Source organism: Arachis duranensis, chromosome 6, assembly GCF_000817695.3.
Source record: "Arachis duranensis cultivar V14167 chromosome 6, aradu.V14167.gnm2.J7QH, whole genome shotgun sequence".
In the NCBI taxonomy this organism is placed as follows: Eukaryota; Viridiplantae; Streptophyta; class Magnoliopsida; order Fabales; family Fabaceae; genus Arachis; species Arachis duranensis.
Window position 1 is genome coordinate 5,873,482 of NC_029777.3, and position 18,100 is coordinate 5,891,581.

Below are 18,100 nucleotides of genomic sequence, written 5' to 3' on the forward strand. Positions count from 1 at the left end.
AGTTCAGTTTAGCAGGATCAATTCAGAGTTCACAGTTTCAGAGTTCATCATGTCACAAAATCAAAGAGCTACTCAATCAAACTCATCAGGAGATAGAGACATGCAACAGTTATTCAATAATTCAATCAAATAATCATAAGTTCATAATTAAAAAAAATTCCTAGAACTCTGAAGCCCGAAGGCACCTTCAAGACTTCAACAGAACATGCAATAGGGAGAGTGGGAGACAGCGACGCCGAGTGAACCAAGCAGTGGTGGATCACCTTCGAAGGGACGACGGTTGCTGCACGATGGAGGTGGCTGTTCCAACGAACGACGGCTGCTGCACGACGGAGGTGACTGGTCGAAGGAGGTGACTGCGCGACAACGAACCCGTGTGGCCGTGTGAGACTGTGAGACTGTGATGGCGTTATCTGATTCTAAACTCGATGAGAATTGTGAAGGCAATTAGGGATCAGAACGTTGATTTAAGGTGTCAGAGGCGGAAACAGCAGTGTTTTGCTGCCCAGCCAAAAACTGGCTGGATCACGGTTCGGTTCGACCGACCGATTATTGGCCAGTTCACCGATTTAATTCCGGTCTTTAGATTTCGCGGGTTTGTTGATTGTCCGAATCGTTTTTTTGTCCGTTTACGGTTTGGCCGGTTCGACCGGCCAGTCCAAACTGATTTTTAGAACATTGGATATTATACTTTGTAAATTATGTACTCTTTATGTACTCTCACTAAAAAAATTATAACAAATAAGTCTACATTTACTGTTAATAAAAAAATAATATAGGTAACATATCTTGTGAACAATTAGCTCCATTTGAGCTATATTCTTTGACCCACCTAATGAATCAATCATCATCCCAATGGTAAGGTGAAGGTGTCACCTTATCTTCCTCTATTTTCTTCCTCAATTCAGATAAATCTTTTTCTTGTCTTTTGTAGAGGAGTGTAAGGAGGTTCCAATATGAGAATGAAAGAAACTTTAAATTTATATCTTTTAAAATGTTTCCTTACCTTTATTTAAATTATTTTTGTGCAAGCATTGTTTTAATTTAGAAAGGCTTGGTACACTAGTGTTGGTGGGTCCCCAACTAAGTGGGGCCCACATCTCATTAAAAAAAGGAAAACAAATAAATTTAAAAGAAAGGAAGCAAAGCACAGTACTGCGGCCTCGAAGGAGAAGAGAAATTTGGGAGAAAAGGGCAAGCCAACCTTGATCACATTGACTTGGTAAACTTGCTCCATTTCTTATGAAATTTTAGTATGTTATTCGTGGTGTGGAGATGAACATTAGGATATAACCTGTTAGTTGTATTGCCTTCTCTTTTGCCTGATTTGAGATACCCACTTTTGTAGAGGGTTTATGTTGATTCCATCAGTTTTGATGATGTATTTTGTTGATTGTTGAGATGCCCTAGTATCACTAGGAAGACTGTTTGTGTACCCATTATTCTGATAGTGGAAGATTTTTTCTGGACTAGGTCCCGTGGGTTTTTTGTCCCTCTTTTTTGGGGGTTTTCCCACGTTAAAATTCTGGTGTCTGATTATTTAATTTCTGCCATTATATTTGCTGCTGGAGTATCTTTGGTGTTGCCCATTAATCGAATAGGTTGTGAGAAAATTATTTTTTTTATGCTTCCGCTGTTAGACAGGTTCTTGATTTAAACCTGTGTTGAGTTTTCCCAACAAAGTGGTATCCAGAGCTTTGGTTGTTTATTTCTGTGCTGATTAAATGGAGGAAAATACTCATGGACCGAATATGGTCAAATTGAATTCCCAAAATTATTCAATTTGAAAGACCCTCATGGAAGATATGCTGTATAGCAAGGACTTGTATGATCCTGTGGAAGGAGATAAATCCAAAGGTACTAAATCCGATGCTGAATGGAAGAAGCTGAATCGGAAGGCAGTTGCTTTGATGAGGCAATGGCTTGATCTTAGTGTGTATTCACATGTTGACACCGAAACGAATGCTGAGAAGATGTGGAACAAATTGAAGGAGTTATATGAGAGAAAGAATGTGCAAAACAAAGCATTCTTGATTAGGAAGCTTGTCAATATGAAGTATGTTGAAGGTAAATCAATGCCGGAGTACTTGAGTATTTTTTAAGAGACAGTGAACCAACTGACAAATAATGAAATCACTTTGAATGATGAGTTGCAAGCCTTGTTGTTGTTGAGCTCTTTGCCTGATAGTTGGGAAGTTCTGATTGTGACACTGACTAACTCAGCTCCAAAAGAAAAGTTGACATTAGCAATGGTTAAAGAGAGTATGTTGAATGAAGAAGCCAGAAGAAGAGAGCGAGGTTTGACTAATGCCTCCTCCCAATCAGAAGCACTTGTTTCAGAGTCACGGGGGAGAAGTCAAAGTAGAAAACCTCACAGTTCTGACAGGTCAGAGAGTCGAAGCAAGTCAAGAGGAAAGTACAAGCCAAGAAAGGAGTTCATTTGTCACCATTGTGGCAAGCCGGGGCATATCAAGAGGTATTGTAGGTTGTTGAAAAGAGAACAATCAAGGGGAAGAAACGAAGACAAAGGTAAAGATAGTGATAAAGAATCTGCTGCTATTGTTTATGAAGATGTTCTTATCACATATGATGAAAATTATGTGAATCTTGTATGTGATGATTCCACTTGGATTATGGACTCTGGTGCCTCATGTCATGTCACTCCGAAGCGTGAATTTTTCACTTCCTATACTGCTGGAAATTGTGGCAAGATCAAATTGGGAGATAAAGGAGTGTGTGATATCATTGGTATGGGTGATATGTGGCTTGAAACTAATATGGGATGCAAGTTGCAGTTGAGGAATGTTAGGCATGCGCCAGATATGCGGTTCAATCTCATTTCAGTAAAGGCATTGGATCAAGAAGGATATTGCACTTCCTTTGGTAGTGGAAAATGCAAGATTACCAAAGGGGCTCTCATTGTTGCTAGAGAAGACAATAGTCTTACTACTCTCTACCGGTTGCAAGCAACGTTGTGCAAAGAAGAGATGAATGTAGCTGATGATTCCTCTTCTGATTTGTGGCATATACGTCTTGGTCACTTGAGCGAGAAAGGACTAAGCGTCTTGGCCAAGAAACACTCACTTCCAGTGAAAGGTACAACTTTAAATACTTGCACTCATTGTTTTGTTAGAAAGCATGCTAGACTATCATTTCATAATTCTGGACCTCATAGGAGATCACATGTTCTAGATTTAGTTCACACTGATGCTTGCACTATGGATGCTAAGACACTAGGTGGTGCATCATATTTTGTTACTTTTATTGATGATTATTCTTGAAAAGTGTTGGCTTTTGTTTTGAAATCTAAAGACCAGGTGCTCGGAATCTTCAAATACTTTCATGCAAGTGTTGAAAGAGAAACAGGAAGAAAATTGAAATGTGTTCGAGCAGATAATGGTGGTGAATATAGGGGTCCATTTGAAGAGTATTGTAAAGGACATGGGATCAAGCTTGAGAAGACGGTTCCTAAGACTCCTCAACATAATGGAGTTACAGAGAGAATGAATCGCACTATCAATGATAGAGTCAGGTGTATGCTCTCTCATGCAAAGTTGCCTAAATCCTTTTGGGGTGAAGCAACGAGGACTGCAGTAGATTTGATCAACCTTTCTCCTTCAGTTCCACTAAATGGTGATGTTCCAGATAAAGTTTGGAAAGGGAAAGATGTCTCCTATAGTCACTTGAGAGTGTTTGGCTGCAGAGCTTTTGTTCACATTCCAAGAGATGAAAGGTCTAAACTTGATGGGAAGTCAAAGCAGTGTATCTTCATGGGTTATGGTCACGAAGACTTTGGTTACAGATTATGGGATCCGGTGAGCAAGAAGATAATTAGAAGCCGAGATGTGATTTTTCTTGAAGACCAAACTATTGAAGATCTTGAGAAGACAGATAAGCCAACAGTAACTGTTAGACGTTCTATTGATGATGAACCTGGTCCTTCTACTAGACCTCCTATTGATGGGGGAGATGTACAAGTTGATAATGATGGTGATGATTTGCATGATGACCCTACACCTCAACCTGAGGTGCCAGATGTTGAAGTTCCACCTGAACCACCAGTTGAGCCTGAATTGAGAAGATCTACTAGAGAGCGTCATCCTTCTCAGAAATACTCTCCTCATGAGTATGTGATGAACACTGAGACTGGGGAGCCAGAGAGCTACCAGGAAGCTATGTTTGATGAGCATAAGGAAGATTGGTTGAAGGCCATGCAAGAAGAAATGAAATCCTTGCATGAGAATCATACTTTTGAATTGGTGAAGTTGCCAAAGGGTAAGAGAGCATTCATGAATAAATGGGTGTTCAAATTAAAAGCGGATGAAAATGTCTCACGGCCAAGGTACAAAGCTCGATTGGTTGTGAAAGGCTTTGAGCAAAAGAAAGGTATTGATTTTGAGGAGATTTTCTCTCCAGTTATGAAGATGTCCTCTATTTGAGTTGTGCTTGGGTTGGCGGCTAGCTTGAATTTAGATGTTGAGCAGCTTTATGTGATTAGCTTGAATTTAGAGGTTGAGCAGCTTGATGTGAAGACTGCATTCATTCACGGTGACATAGATAAAGAAATCTATATGGAGCAACCAGAGGGTTTCGAGGTTAAAGGAAAGGAGCATCTTGTATGCAAGTTGAAGAAGAGCTTATATGGGCTGAAGCAAGCGCCAAGGCAGTGGTACATGAAGTTTGATTCCTTCATGGAAGCTCATGGGTACAGTAAGACTTCTTCTGATCATTGTGTATATGTTAAGAAATTCTCTGATGGTGATTTTATAATTCTCTTGCTTTATGTTGATGACATGTTGATTGTTGGTCATGAGACTAAGAAGATTGAAAGTCTTAAGAAAGACTTGAACAGATTCTTTGCTATGAAGGATTTGGGTCCTGCAAAGAAAATCCTTGGCATAAGTATCACTCGTGACAGGAAGAATGGGAAACTGTGGTTGTCACAACAGAAGTACATTGAGAAGGTTTTAGAGAGGTTTAGCATGAGTAATTCCAAACCTGTTAGTACTCCACTTGCTAGTCATTTCAAGCTGAGTTCGCAGCATTGTCCTACAAGTGAGAAAGAGAAAGTGGAAATGAAGAAGATTCCATATGCATCTGCAGTTGGCAGTTTGATGTATGCTATGGTTTGCACCAGGCCGGATATTGCTCATGCAGTTGGAGTTGTTAGTCGGTTTCTCTCTAATCCTGGCAAGGAACACTGGCAAGCAGTGAAGTGGATTCTCAGATACCTTAATGGTACTTCCAGAGTTTGTTTGTGCTTTGGGAGTGGCCAACCTGTGTTGGATGGTTACACAGATGCAGATATGGCTGGGGATCTTGATTCAAGTAAGTCTACTTCTGGTTATATGATGACTTTTGCAGGGGGAGCTGTGTCGTGGCAATCTCGACTTCAGAAATGTGTTGCTTTGTCTACTACAGAGGCAGAATACATTGCTGTTGTTGAAGCTTCTAAGGAACTCTTGTGGATGAAGAAATTCCTACAAGAGTTAGGCATCAATCAAGAGAAGTTTGTGTTATTTTGTGATAGTCAGAGTGCTATCCATCTCAGCAAGAATCCGACGTTTCATTCCAGATCGAAGCACATAGAGGTGAGGTATCATTGGATACGTCAAGCGCTTGAGATGAAGTCATATGCACTTGAGAAGATCCATACCGATGATAATGGTTCAGATATGATGACTAAGAGTTTACCTGCAGTGAAGTTTGATTACTGCAAAGAGAAGGCGGGTTTGGTGGAGCAGCCTATCCCCACTTGAGTTGGTGAGGGAGAGATTTGTTGGTGGGTCCCCAACTAAGTGGGGCCCACATCTCATTAAAAAAAAGGAAAACAAATAAATTTGAAAGAAAGGAAGCAAAGCACAGTGCTGCGGCCTCGAAGGAGAAGAGAAATTTGGGGGAAAAGGGCAAGCCAACCTTGATCACATTGACTTGGTAAACTTGCTCCATTTCTTATGAAATTTTAGTATGTTATTCCTGGTGTGGAGATGAACATTAGGATATAACTTGTTAGTTGTGTTGCCTTCTCTTTTGCCTGATTTGAGATACCCACTTTTGTGGAGGGTTTATGTTGATTCCATCAGTTTTGATGATGTATTTTGTTGATTGTTGAGATGCCCTAATATCACTAGGAAGACTGTTTGTGTACCCATTATTCTGATAGTGGAAGATTTTGTCTGGACTAGGTCCCGTGGGTTTTTTGTCCCTCTTTTTTGGGGGTTTTCCCACGTTAAAATTCTAGTGTCTGATTATTTAATTTCTGCCATTATATTTGCTGCTTGGAGTATCTTTGGTGTTGCCCATTAATCGCATAGGTTGTGGGAAAATTATTTTTTTTATGCTTCCGCTGTTAGACAGGTTCTTGATTTAAACCTGTGTTGAGTTTTTCCAACAACTAGTTTTTCTTTTTCTGCAATCCTTTTCTTATAGAGCTCTACGTAACGTAGCTCCGGAAGTTGAGTAAAGCTACTCACAATCTTAGCATATTTTTTTTCACTGAATTTTTGCACCATATAAACAAACTCATTACTTCGATAAAAAAAGAGAAAGTATTTGTATTTAGCAGGAAGTCACAAATTTTACTATCACAGTTACTTGTAAACTTTTGCCAGTCTTGTGAAATAGTGAATAGATCCCACTTGGTTTATCCTCTAAAAATTCCGAGTCTTCATTGGATTTGTAATGCTGAGCTGAAGAAAATCTCATATCCTAAACTGCTCAAATTGTGATGTTGATAGTTTGATCAATCAGAATGAATTAAGATAAAGAGAAAAATAAGTTATTCTCATTGTTGAAGAGAATAAAAAATTCCTTTAAAAATATCTATTGAATTATTATACTTTATATACTATGTACTTTTTATGTTCTCCCACTAAAAAAATTATAATAAATAAACCTACATCTACTATTGATAAAAAAATTCTTCCAATCTTGGATAATTTGTGCAAATCTTAAAATTCTAGCTACCTCTTTTTCTTCACCAAGCTTAGCTAATAATAAATGTCTTCCCAGCCAACATTTCCCTCTTAAGTCACTAGTCTCTATCTCTTCCAAGATCACTTTGACTTTGTCTATTTGGCTGAATGAGATCTAATGATTGGCGGGATGGATTTTGTTTTTATATCTAAAAATATGCCTTGGGTTCTCATCTTATTATCTAGAATTTTTTTTATCAATAGTAGATGTAGACTTATTTTTTATAATTTTTTTAGTGAGAGTACATAAGAATACATAGTTTATAAAGTGTAATAACTCAATAAATATTTTCAATTTGATTCACAGCTTTGTTTCCACACTCACCGCACCATAAAAAAATCTCATGTCCTAGGTTGTTCAAGTTGCGATGTTGATAGTTTGATAAACCAGAAAAGATTAAGAGAATGAGAAAAATAAGTATTCTCATTGTTGAAGAGAATGAAAAAATTTTCTTTAAAATATCTTGAGATATTACACTTTACATACTATGTACTTCTTATGTACTCCCACTAAAAAAATTATAACAAATAAGCTTACATCTACTATTGATAGAAAAAATAATATAGGCAACACATCATGTGATCGACTAGCTCCATTTGAGCTATATTCTTTGACCCATATGATGAAATCGATCATCGTCTTGTAATGGTAAGGTGAAGGTGTCACCTTGTCTTTCTCCATTTTCATCTGCAATTCAAATAATTCTTTTTCCATGTCTTTTGTATAGGAGTGTAAAGAGGTTCAATTTAAATCCCTCATCTTCTCAAATATTTCCTCAATTTTGTTTAAATTATTTTTATGCAGACATTGTTTTAGAAATATTTTATATACTAGTTTTTCTTTTTCCAGAATCCTTTCCATACAGAGCTCTGTGTAACGTAGCCCTCAAAATTGAGCAAAGCGACTCACAATCTCAGCATATTTTTTTTTCACTTACTTTTGTAGTAAACAAACATTACTTCGATTAAAAAGGAGAAAGGATATACATTTGGCCAGGATATATCCCACTTGGTTTACTCTATGAAAATTCCGACTCGTCATGGAATTTGTACTCTTGATCTGATGTTGATAGTTTGATGAATCAGAAAGAATTAAGAGGAGAATAAAAGTAAGTTATTCTCATTGTTGAAGATAATGAAAAATCTCCTTCAAAATATCGGTTATTACACTTTATATACTATATCCTCCTTATATTTTTTCACTAAAAAAATTATAACAAATAAGCCTACATCTACTATTGATAAAAAATAATTTAGATAACACCTCTCGCAAGCTAGAATTGTATAAATCTAATAATTTTAGTTTTGAAATATTAGTAAGAAAAGGACCCGCTGGGCAGAACTTTGGTAAGAAAATCAGCAAGTTGGTCTTTGGAACGAACTGGCATCAGATGAATGAGACTAGACAAATGCTTTTTCACAAATAATGTGGCAGTCCACTTTAATATGTTTAGTTCTTTCATGAAAGATGGGATTATTGGCAATGTTAATGGTTGACTGGTTGTCACGAAATAGAGTGATAGACTTTTGAAGCGGGCAAACCAATGAAATTCATTAAGAAAGATAACCAACTAGTTTCACAAGTGACAACAGCAAGAGACCTATATTCAGCTTCTACAAAGAACTTGGCAAACTGTAGTTTGCTTCTTACTCTTCCAACTAACGAGAGAGTTCCCAAACATGAAATAATAACTACGGTAAGATACAAATTAGAAGTAGATAAAAAGAATAGACCAGTTGTAAGTCTGCTCTTTAAATAACAAAGTACGTGAAAAGCAGCCTGTAGGTGAGAAGTGGTTGTACAGTCAAAAAATTGGCTCAAACGTCCCACAGCATAAGAGATATCGGGTCTAATGTTTGTGAGGTAAAGGAGTCAGCCGATGAGCTGTCTGTAAGTAGTGTTGTCCGGTAAAATGGTACCGGATTTCTTCGAGAGTTTCTGACTATAATCAAAAGGAGTGGAGAAAAGCTTGCAATCTAGATAATCAAAATCCTTGAAAAGGTCCATGAAATACTTACGCTGATAAATGTGAATTCCAGAGTTAGAGCATGATACTTCCATTCCAAGAAGTACTTGAGATCATCAAGATCCTTTATTTTGAATTTGTCATCCAAAATTTGGTTGATGGTATTGATTTCGCCAATGTCATTCCCGGTTAAAACCAAGTCTCAACATATACTTGAATGGCAGTGAAGCTTTTGGATTATTTCTTAATGGAGTGAACGATCATAAAAAAACTGCTTATAACCAGCATCCAAAAGAGTCTGAGTGAGCTTAATGTTCCATTGCCTGCTTGCTTGTTTAAACTCATATAGAGACTTTTGCAATTTACAAACCAAACCTAGTTGTGATACAGACCGGGTGGTATCTTCATATAAACTTCCTTGTCCAAATCTCCGTGAAGGAAGGCAGTATTGACGTCCAGCTGTTTCAAATGTCATTTCTTTGCCGCTGCTAATGCTATCATTACTCGTATGGTAGTCACTTTCACAACTGGACTAAAAGTATCACATAATCTACTCCTTGCACTTGAGTGAATCCTTTTGCAACTAGCCTCGCTTTGTGCCTCTTTATGGTGCCATCGGGATTAAATTTTATCCGAAAAACTCATTTGCAACCCACAGCCTTCTTGCCTATTGGGAGTTCAGTGAGACACCAAATTCTATTATGATCTAAAGCTGTCAATTCATCTTGTATTGCCTTTCACCAACATTCATGTGCAGCTGCTTCTTCATAAGTGTTAGGTTCTAGATTTGAGGTGATGGCTAGAGAAAGTGACTTATATTTTGGAGTTAGTTTATCCTATGACAAGTGTTGTGAGATATGATATAAAGAGTTAGAGTTGACAAAATTGCTAAAGTGAGCTACAATGATAGTCCTTCAAATAGATAACATGAGCTTTGGTGCTCCTGGCGTCAGAAGAAAGTTTGTGTCTCACGGTGAATGTTAGGGAGGCTCTGGAATGATAAAATATAGTCGGAGTTAACAATAGAAAAAAAAACTACTACAATAACAAAATAGAACTGGACCAACCAGTTCAACTAAAAAACTGGTGGTCTGGACAGTTTACGCTTCAGGCCGCACTAGACCGGATCGGGTCCATGAAGCACTTGTGTGCCGTCGAATCATCGTAGGAGCTCCCGTCCAGTATAACTCCAAAACTGTTGGCAGGTTGATTGGAACATGGTACAACAAGTATACAACACCTCCTATTTCTACTATGTCATCTTGTTTGTTAATAATATATGTTACAAAAAATAGATATATAATAAATGATAAATGAATTTTTATTAGTTTATCCTTTTAAACATAAATTGACTTAGATACTAAACAAATAAAAACACATAATATTATCTTTTTTTATACCATAAATTATATCTAAAATTTAATATTTTATTATTATTAATATATTTTAAAAAATATGTATTTAATTTATATTTTAATTTTATTTTTATATTTTTATTTAATTATAATTAAACCAATCGAATAAATCAATAATTCATCGATTAAATTAATAATCTAATTAATTATCAGTTCGAACTATAATTTATAATAATCCGGTAGTTCTTCCTTATCATGATGCCACCATGTCATAACAAACTGCTGAATGAACCCGAGGAAATTACACACCACTAATCGAATTAATCGGATAATAAAAATATTTTACTACTTTTTTATCTTTAATCTGACAAAAGTTGTGGTAATGGATCACTTAATTGAAATTGTAAAAAAGAATGAATAACCATTGAATTAATGTTAAAAAGAAAAAAGATTGGTGAAACTATGGATATATAATTGCTAAGAGATTTGTACATTATATATAAAAAAAATAAAGCAAATATAAAATAAACATAAAAACATGTAGTAGTTTGCAATTAAAAATAATTTGAAATTTTATTATTATTGAGTATATTATATAGTATGTATTTGATGATTTAATGATTTTGATAACAAAAATTGCTAAGCTTATATATTGCTGTAATACTGGTAATATAGTAATAAAAACTTAAATATAATTATACTAATGTACTAATATACTGCTAAGTGTTGAGATGTCTTCCAATTTATTTTTAATTTTTTCTTTTCTCTATTCAAGCACAGGACTTGGTTTGTGGTCTTGTCTATATATGTAATGTAGTATTGACCATTTGACCGTACCAATCCATTTTGAAACAATTAATTTCTTTAGAGTTATGTTAAAGTGTCTTAGTCTACTCATTAAAGATATATAAATATGAAAAGTTCTTTTTTGAAAAATCAAGAGTTTTAGGTTTTAAGAAAATAAATATTCATGCGGTTTTTGTAGAGTAACAACTAAAAGTTTTAGTTATTAAAAATTTCTTTATTAATAAACTAAAATTCTTGAGGTTTTAGACTTTTTAGTGTATATTTGATTTAGCGTTTAAAAGCATAAATGTACATTTTTTTGTCTAAATAAGGAAAGAAACAAAGCAAAAATTATCCTAAATTCAAGCGGATGATTTGTTGGAGATCAACACAAGGCTCAAACCAAATAACATGATTAGAGTTACTCTTGGCATCATATTTAGTCATTCAATTTGCAGTTCTATTTGCTTATCGGGACACCCATTCAACGTGAACAAGCCAAGGACGAGATAAAAGTTCATGAATCTTGTGAACCAAATCTGTTACTTCAAATGAATACTCACTTGTAAGCTCATACATGATGGACAGAATGTCAAGACAATCCATTTCACATATAATATCCCTCAAACCGCAATTCCAAGTTAAAACCAGCCCTCTCTAAACAACAAATAATTCAGCATAAACGTACATTGAAAAGTATTGAATGTTCGACCAAATTTGTTTAAATGATTTTTTTAACATGATTTTTAATCTTAGATGTACATTTAGTTGAAGCAATATTTGTAACTTTTGTTTTTAATTTTGACCGTTGAAAATTAATTATAAAATTTACTCTCTCAACTATCTTTTTTTATCATCTTCTTCTTCTATCATCTTCATTTTAGTACACTAATTACATTTTATTAATAGTAGATCAAATATTAATACTTTTTTAATTAAATTAGTGTTATATTTATATTTATATGTTGTAATGCCCTTTTGTATGTTATGCACCTTATTATTTTTTTTAATTTTATAAATTGTTTGTCTTTTATTATTATAGTTTATAATTATTAGACATGGTCAATTATGTGTATATATTTAATAATATTATGCGTAAATTATTATAATATGTATATAATATTTAAGATAATATTTTATATAATAACATATACATATTATAATTTAAAATTCTGTAATAACAAAATTGTTAAAATAATAATATTAAAAATTTAATCTAATCTTTTTTAGTTTCAAATATTTTTTTGTTTCATTTTAAAAAAATTGTATTTTTCTTAAAAATGTATATAAAAAACTTTTGCATCTATTATAAAAAAATATTTTTAATTTTATAATTTTTTGTTTCTGTTATTTAAAAAAAACTAATTTTTTTAGAAACTTAATTAAAATTTAATTACAAAATACTTATTCATCTATCATTTCAAAAATAAATAAATAAACAAAAATTGGAATACGTATTTGGTTAGAATTTTTGGTCCAGACTTTGCCTCAAAAAACTAAATCGGACTTGTTAACTCCAAAAAATTTTGTCATTTCTAAATAATTTTGCACTCAATTCCATCTCATCTGCAGAACACATCGAAGGAGCAAATAATTAAGTGAAAATTGTTCAGTGATACTTATTAACAATGTTTAAATTAAAAAATTATGAAAAGAATTAAATATTTAATGTGTTTAGTACATTAAATACATTTGAAGGATAATACTTTTTACTTTTAACTTTCTTCGGCTAAATCCTAAATAAAGGGTACTTTATGCAAATTTTAAAAACTCTAACTAGCCTCTATCTCTTTTAGGATCACTTTTGCTTGATGAGATATAATGATTGACTAAGATGAATTTTGTTTTTATATCCTCTAATATAAAAACAAAGATAATAAACTTTTTTTTTATTTTTTAACTATCTCTTTCTTTTTTTAGAGTTTTTTTTATATGATGCTTGTTACACTGTTTCACCACAACTCTACAAATTTGAACAAGAGTTTTGTTATAGTGATGAACGTGAAGCCTACAATAAGATGTGAATTTTTCATTACATATGAAAATTTGTAGTGAGAGTACCTCCTGAAAGATAGATATTTCAAATATACAAAGTTTCACTGCAGTAAATTTTTATAAGATCTTTTAAGTTGTTACTATCTTCACCCAAGTGAGACCCTTGGAATTGCTTTCACAACCATTCCACTGACCACATTTAACTATAACACCTGGTTCAGATATGTGTGGATGTGTCTAAAATCGAAGAATAAAATTTGATTCATTGATGGCACCTTCCTCAAACCAGTTTCAACAGATACTTCATGACTACGTGAATCATTGAACCCAGAAATTTCATAGAGGGGACTGTGGTGTGATAATTCACACGAATTGTGGAAGGATCTCGAACATCCATCTTATAAAGGTGATCTATTTTTTATTGCTGAGCTTGAGGATCTATTTAACAAAAAGTATAGTGAGTTATTCATCACCTCCAACACGTGCCAATTTGTTTCACTTTATTTTTGGTAAACCTCGACATAGTGTCAAATCAAGTTTGTATCAATATTTAAGTTCGGTAAGCAAATAACTCTTTTAAAATAAGAGTTGGCTCGACCTGGATATTGCTTAGTGTTTGTGTCGAAAATGCAAGAAATATATGAAATGCTTGAATTGTGACAAATAATAAAAAATTATAATAAAAAAATAAATAAAAAATATGAAAGTTTTAAATAAAAGAAAGAGTAAACTTGAAATGGAAAAAAAATAAAATAACAATAAAATATTAAAAACACATAAATGAAAAGAAATGGATTAAAACGAAAAGAAAACAAAGGAAAATAACATAAAATAGACTCTTAATACTCACATACATTTGCATTCCATGATCTTTCGTTGCGTCGCTAGGACTGAAATTTTTGCAGAATTTTATGTGATGATCTAGTATTTTATTATGGAAGTCCCAGAACTCTTTTAAATTTCTTCTATTTATAGACTATGAGAATCTTGGCATGGAACATCTTGATCATGATCTTACTTTCTCCTTTTTCTCATACTATGATCTTGTTTTTATGACCTTGTTTTGACCATGAAAAATCTTAACTCCCAAATTTTGACATCCACATCTTCCTTGGTCTTCAAGTTCCAAATTTTCTTCAGCTTACTTCTCAAAATTTTGCACCTATGTTCTCCCCTCAACTTGAAAGTCGAGTAACAAGTCTTGATGTTCAAAGGAAGACAATAACTATCTTTCGATTTCGACGCCCTTCGCACCTTCTTTCTTCGACTTTGTCTTGCTCGTCTCTGCTTATATAATCGAAATGCCTTCTAGTCAAGAAAATTCTTTTTTAGTACCAACATTTATAAACGAAAAAGTTTATATTATTTTCAACTACTAAATTAAAAATAAAATTGGAGAAAATAAAAGATATAAAAATAGCTAAATTAATGAGATATGTAAAAAATATAAACACAATCATTTTATTTTTATTTACTTTTTGTTATATAACAAAATTAATAAATTTAAAAATTTTAAGAAATAACTAAATAACTACACTCTAAAACGATTTTTGTGTAGAATGAGTTGATAATTTAGCACAAAAATTATAATCCTCTAAGATTATTTATGTATCAACCTAAATAAGTATGTCCTAAGACAATTTATGTATTAAACAAGTTGAAATTTTAATATATAAATCGTCTCTTTTTGAGACTATTTATTTGCAAATTTAAATAATAACATTCTAAAATAATTTATATAATATTAAAAAGAGAATTTTTGTGTAATTAATTTTATTTTAGGTGATTCTAAAAATTTGAATTTTTTAAATTTATATATGGATAAAAGCCTTAACCTTGAATAAAAGAATTCAAAAATTTAGTTTTACCATCTTTTGCATCTCTTCTTTCTTCCTCCCTCTTGATATATAGTTGCTTCTTTTTTATTGTTCGTGCTGTTTTTTTTTTCTTTTCTTATTTTTTTTATTTTCATTTTCAACAAGATTTTTTTTCTTTTTATATTTTGTTATTTATATAAAATTTATGTATTTTAGTTTCAAACATTTTTGTTTTGTTTCTTTTTAAAAAATTGTATTTTTTCTTAAAAATATATGTATTTATTATAAAAAAATTTTTTGCGTTTATTATAAAAAAATATTTTTAATTTTATAATTTTTTGTTTCTGTTATTTAAAAAAAACTAATTCTTTTAGAAACTTAATTAAAATTTAGTTACAAAATACTTATTCATCTATATTTCAAAAATAAATAAATAAACAATTGGAATACACATTTGGTTAGAATTATTGATCGAGACTTTGGCTCAAAAAAACTATACCAGACTTGTTAACTCCAAAAAGTTGCGTCATTTCTAAACAAATTTTCACTCAATTCCATCTTATCTACAGAACACACCGAAAGAGCAAATAATTAAGTGGAAATTGTTCAGTAATATTTATTAACAATGTTATAAATTAAAAAACATATATATATGAAAAGAATTAAATATTTAATATGTTTGGTACATTAAGGGCTTGTTTAGGTGAGTTTCTAAAAAAGATAATTTTTTTTTGAATTATATTTTTTTAAAAGATTTTATGAAAAAGTAAAAATAATTTTATGTTTGGATATCTAATGCAAAAAGATTTTTTTATTTATCAATTATGTTTGAGTATAACAATATAAAAATATTTTTTTGTTTATTTATTACATAAAATATATTTTTTTAAAGAAAAAATTTTTAAAAAAATATAAATTATAACTTCTTAAAAAAGATTTTTTTTGTGTTTTCTAATATTTTTACTTTTATTACTAAAAATTTATCAAATATATTAAAAAATAAAAAATATCTTTTTATTAAATTTTCTTTTATCAAAATAATAACGGATCCAACACTAACTACATTTGAAGGATAATACTTTTTACTTTTAACTTTCTTCGGCTAAATCCTAAATAAAGATTTCTCCATACCCTTCAAATGACTTTTTAGTCTCCATGATTTTTCTTCCTTTAGGCTTTAGATACACACATGTCAATTTGTTACTATTAAGTATTAACAATGGTTCTTGCTGAACGAGATTGACCCCTTTTTTTATATGAATCTTCAACCCCATCCACCCAATTTTAAATCTTTTCTAGATATCCTTAGTAAGAGAGAGGGTATCAATAACTATTTTAAAATTATTTACAAAATTTATTTTATGTACATTTTTACAATTATAATTCTTCTGTTATTTTTGTTTTTTTTTATTTCAAATTCTTCTTTCAACCTTTATTTTCCAATAGAATAATTCTCGACGTACAAACATTTTTTATACAAGTCTTTACAAGTTATAACGCGCTTCGAACCGTACTGTACGTTTTTACTGCACCTTTCTCTTCCTCTTCTTCTTTTTCGTCCTCTTCTTCTTCTTCTTTTCTTTCTTTTCTTTCTTTTCTTGTCTTATCTTTCTCCTTCTTCATTTACGTACTTTTTTCTCTGTTTTCTTTCTTTGTTATTCTCGATTTCCATTATTTTTTTTACTGCACCTTCTTCTTCTTCTTCTTGCTGCAAGTTCTTCTTCTTCTTCTTTTCTTTCGTTTCTTGCCTTCTCTTTCTCCTTCTTCATTTACGTGTTTTTCTCTCTGTTTTCTTTCTTCATTATTCTCGATTTTCATTGTTTTTTGACATCAAGCTCTGAAATCATTTTTGAAGAAGAAGAAGCAGCAGAAGATGAAGAGGAAAAAGAGAAAGAGTTATGAATTATGAATAAGGTGTACTTCAACGAATTTTTGGTGTATTTCTTAAATCCTTTGGATGTAGTTTTGTAATCCTTTGGGTATATTTCTATAATCATTTAGGTGAATTCCTGTAACCGTTTGGGTGTATTTCTGTAATCGTTTGGGTGTATTTCTGAAGTTTCATTATCTTCAAATTTGGCAAAAAACTCATTTTCATAGAGGAAGAAGAAGAAGAGTCGTTTATAATGCATGGTGAGTAGTGCGTTTTGGAAACAGGAAGTGGTTGAATAACGTGCGTTTATTTACTCTTGAATATAGAAGTGTAATGCGTGTGTTTTGTTGAACTTGTGCCAACTTATAAGATTTGTAAGTCAAAAAAACTTGTATGTGTAAGGACCTCTTTTCCATATTCAGTTTTCAAAATTTTCAAATAGTAGAACTCGTTTCTAGTTTCTACCTCCAAACCCATTATACAAAACTACTCTTGTTCACTTCTTGATGATTATTGTATATAATAGAATTTAAACTTCTATTTATTTAGAGGAATAAATTAACCATTTGATTTCAACCAAGTTAGTTAAACAAAATGGTTATATGCGAGGAGCTTGAAGTTGAAGGTAGATGTGGGTTCATTATTGGTTGGTTCTAATATGAGAGTGTTAAGATACCTAGCGTGGTCATAGAGTTTAATCGCCAATAACATAAGTTAACCATTTGCCTCCATGTCCATTATCTCCTATCTATTTTCCTTTCATCCAAACGCTATAATAAAACTATCTAAGATTTAAAAATATTATATAATATCACTTTCATTTTTTATAATGCTTTTTCATATATGTTTTTTTATATTATATATTTACATAAGTTTGAAAAAAAAAAACAAATAACATTATAAAAATGAAAGTAATAATATTCATTTTCATATAAAAAGCATCTTAAACTCAAAAGAGTTATTACAGGGAAAATGTTAATTTATTAAATATAGATATAAAAATAAATTTTGTAAATACTTTTAAAAGGATTATTGAGATAGGGTTATCAAATTATTGGCCCTCTAAATAAAGCCATTTTTTTCTCCTGGCAAGTTGTTTTCCTTTCACACATGTCACAATCAAGAGCAAAATTTCCGTTAATTATTTTTAACATGGCGGTGGAGAATTAAATTCCACAGCATTTTTTAAATTGCAAAAGTCATGTCTTTCGAATTAATAATATTTTTATTAACAACCACAACAATGAAGTTGCGGTGGGTACATCGACCTCGACCAATTCATGAGTGACTCAGGAATCCAACAACATTAGCCGATTTGTATTTGCCATCATTT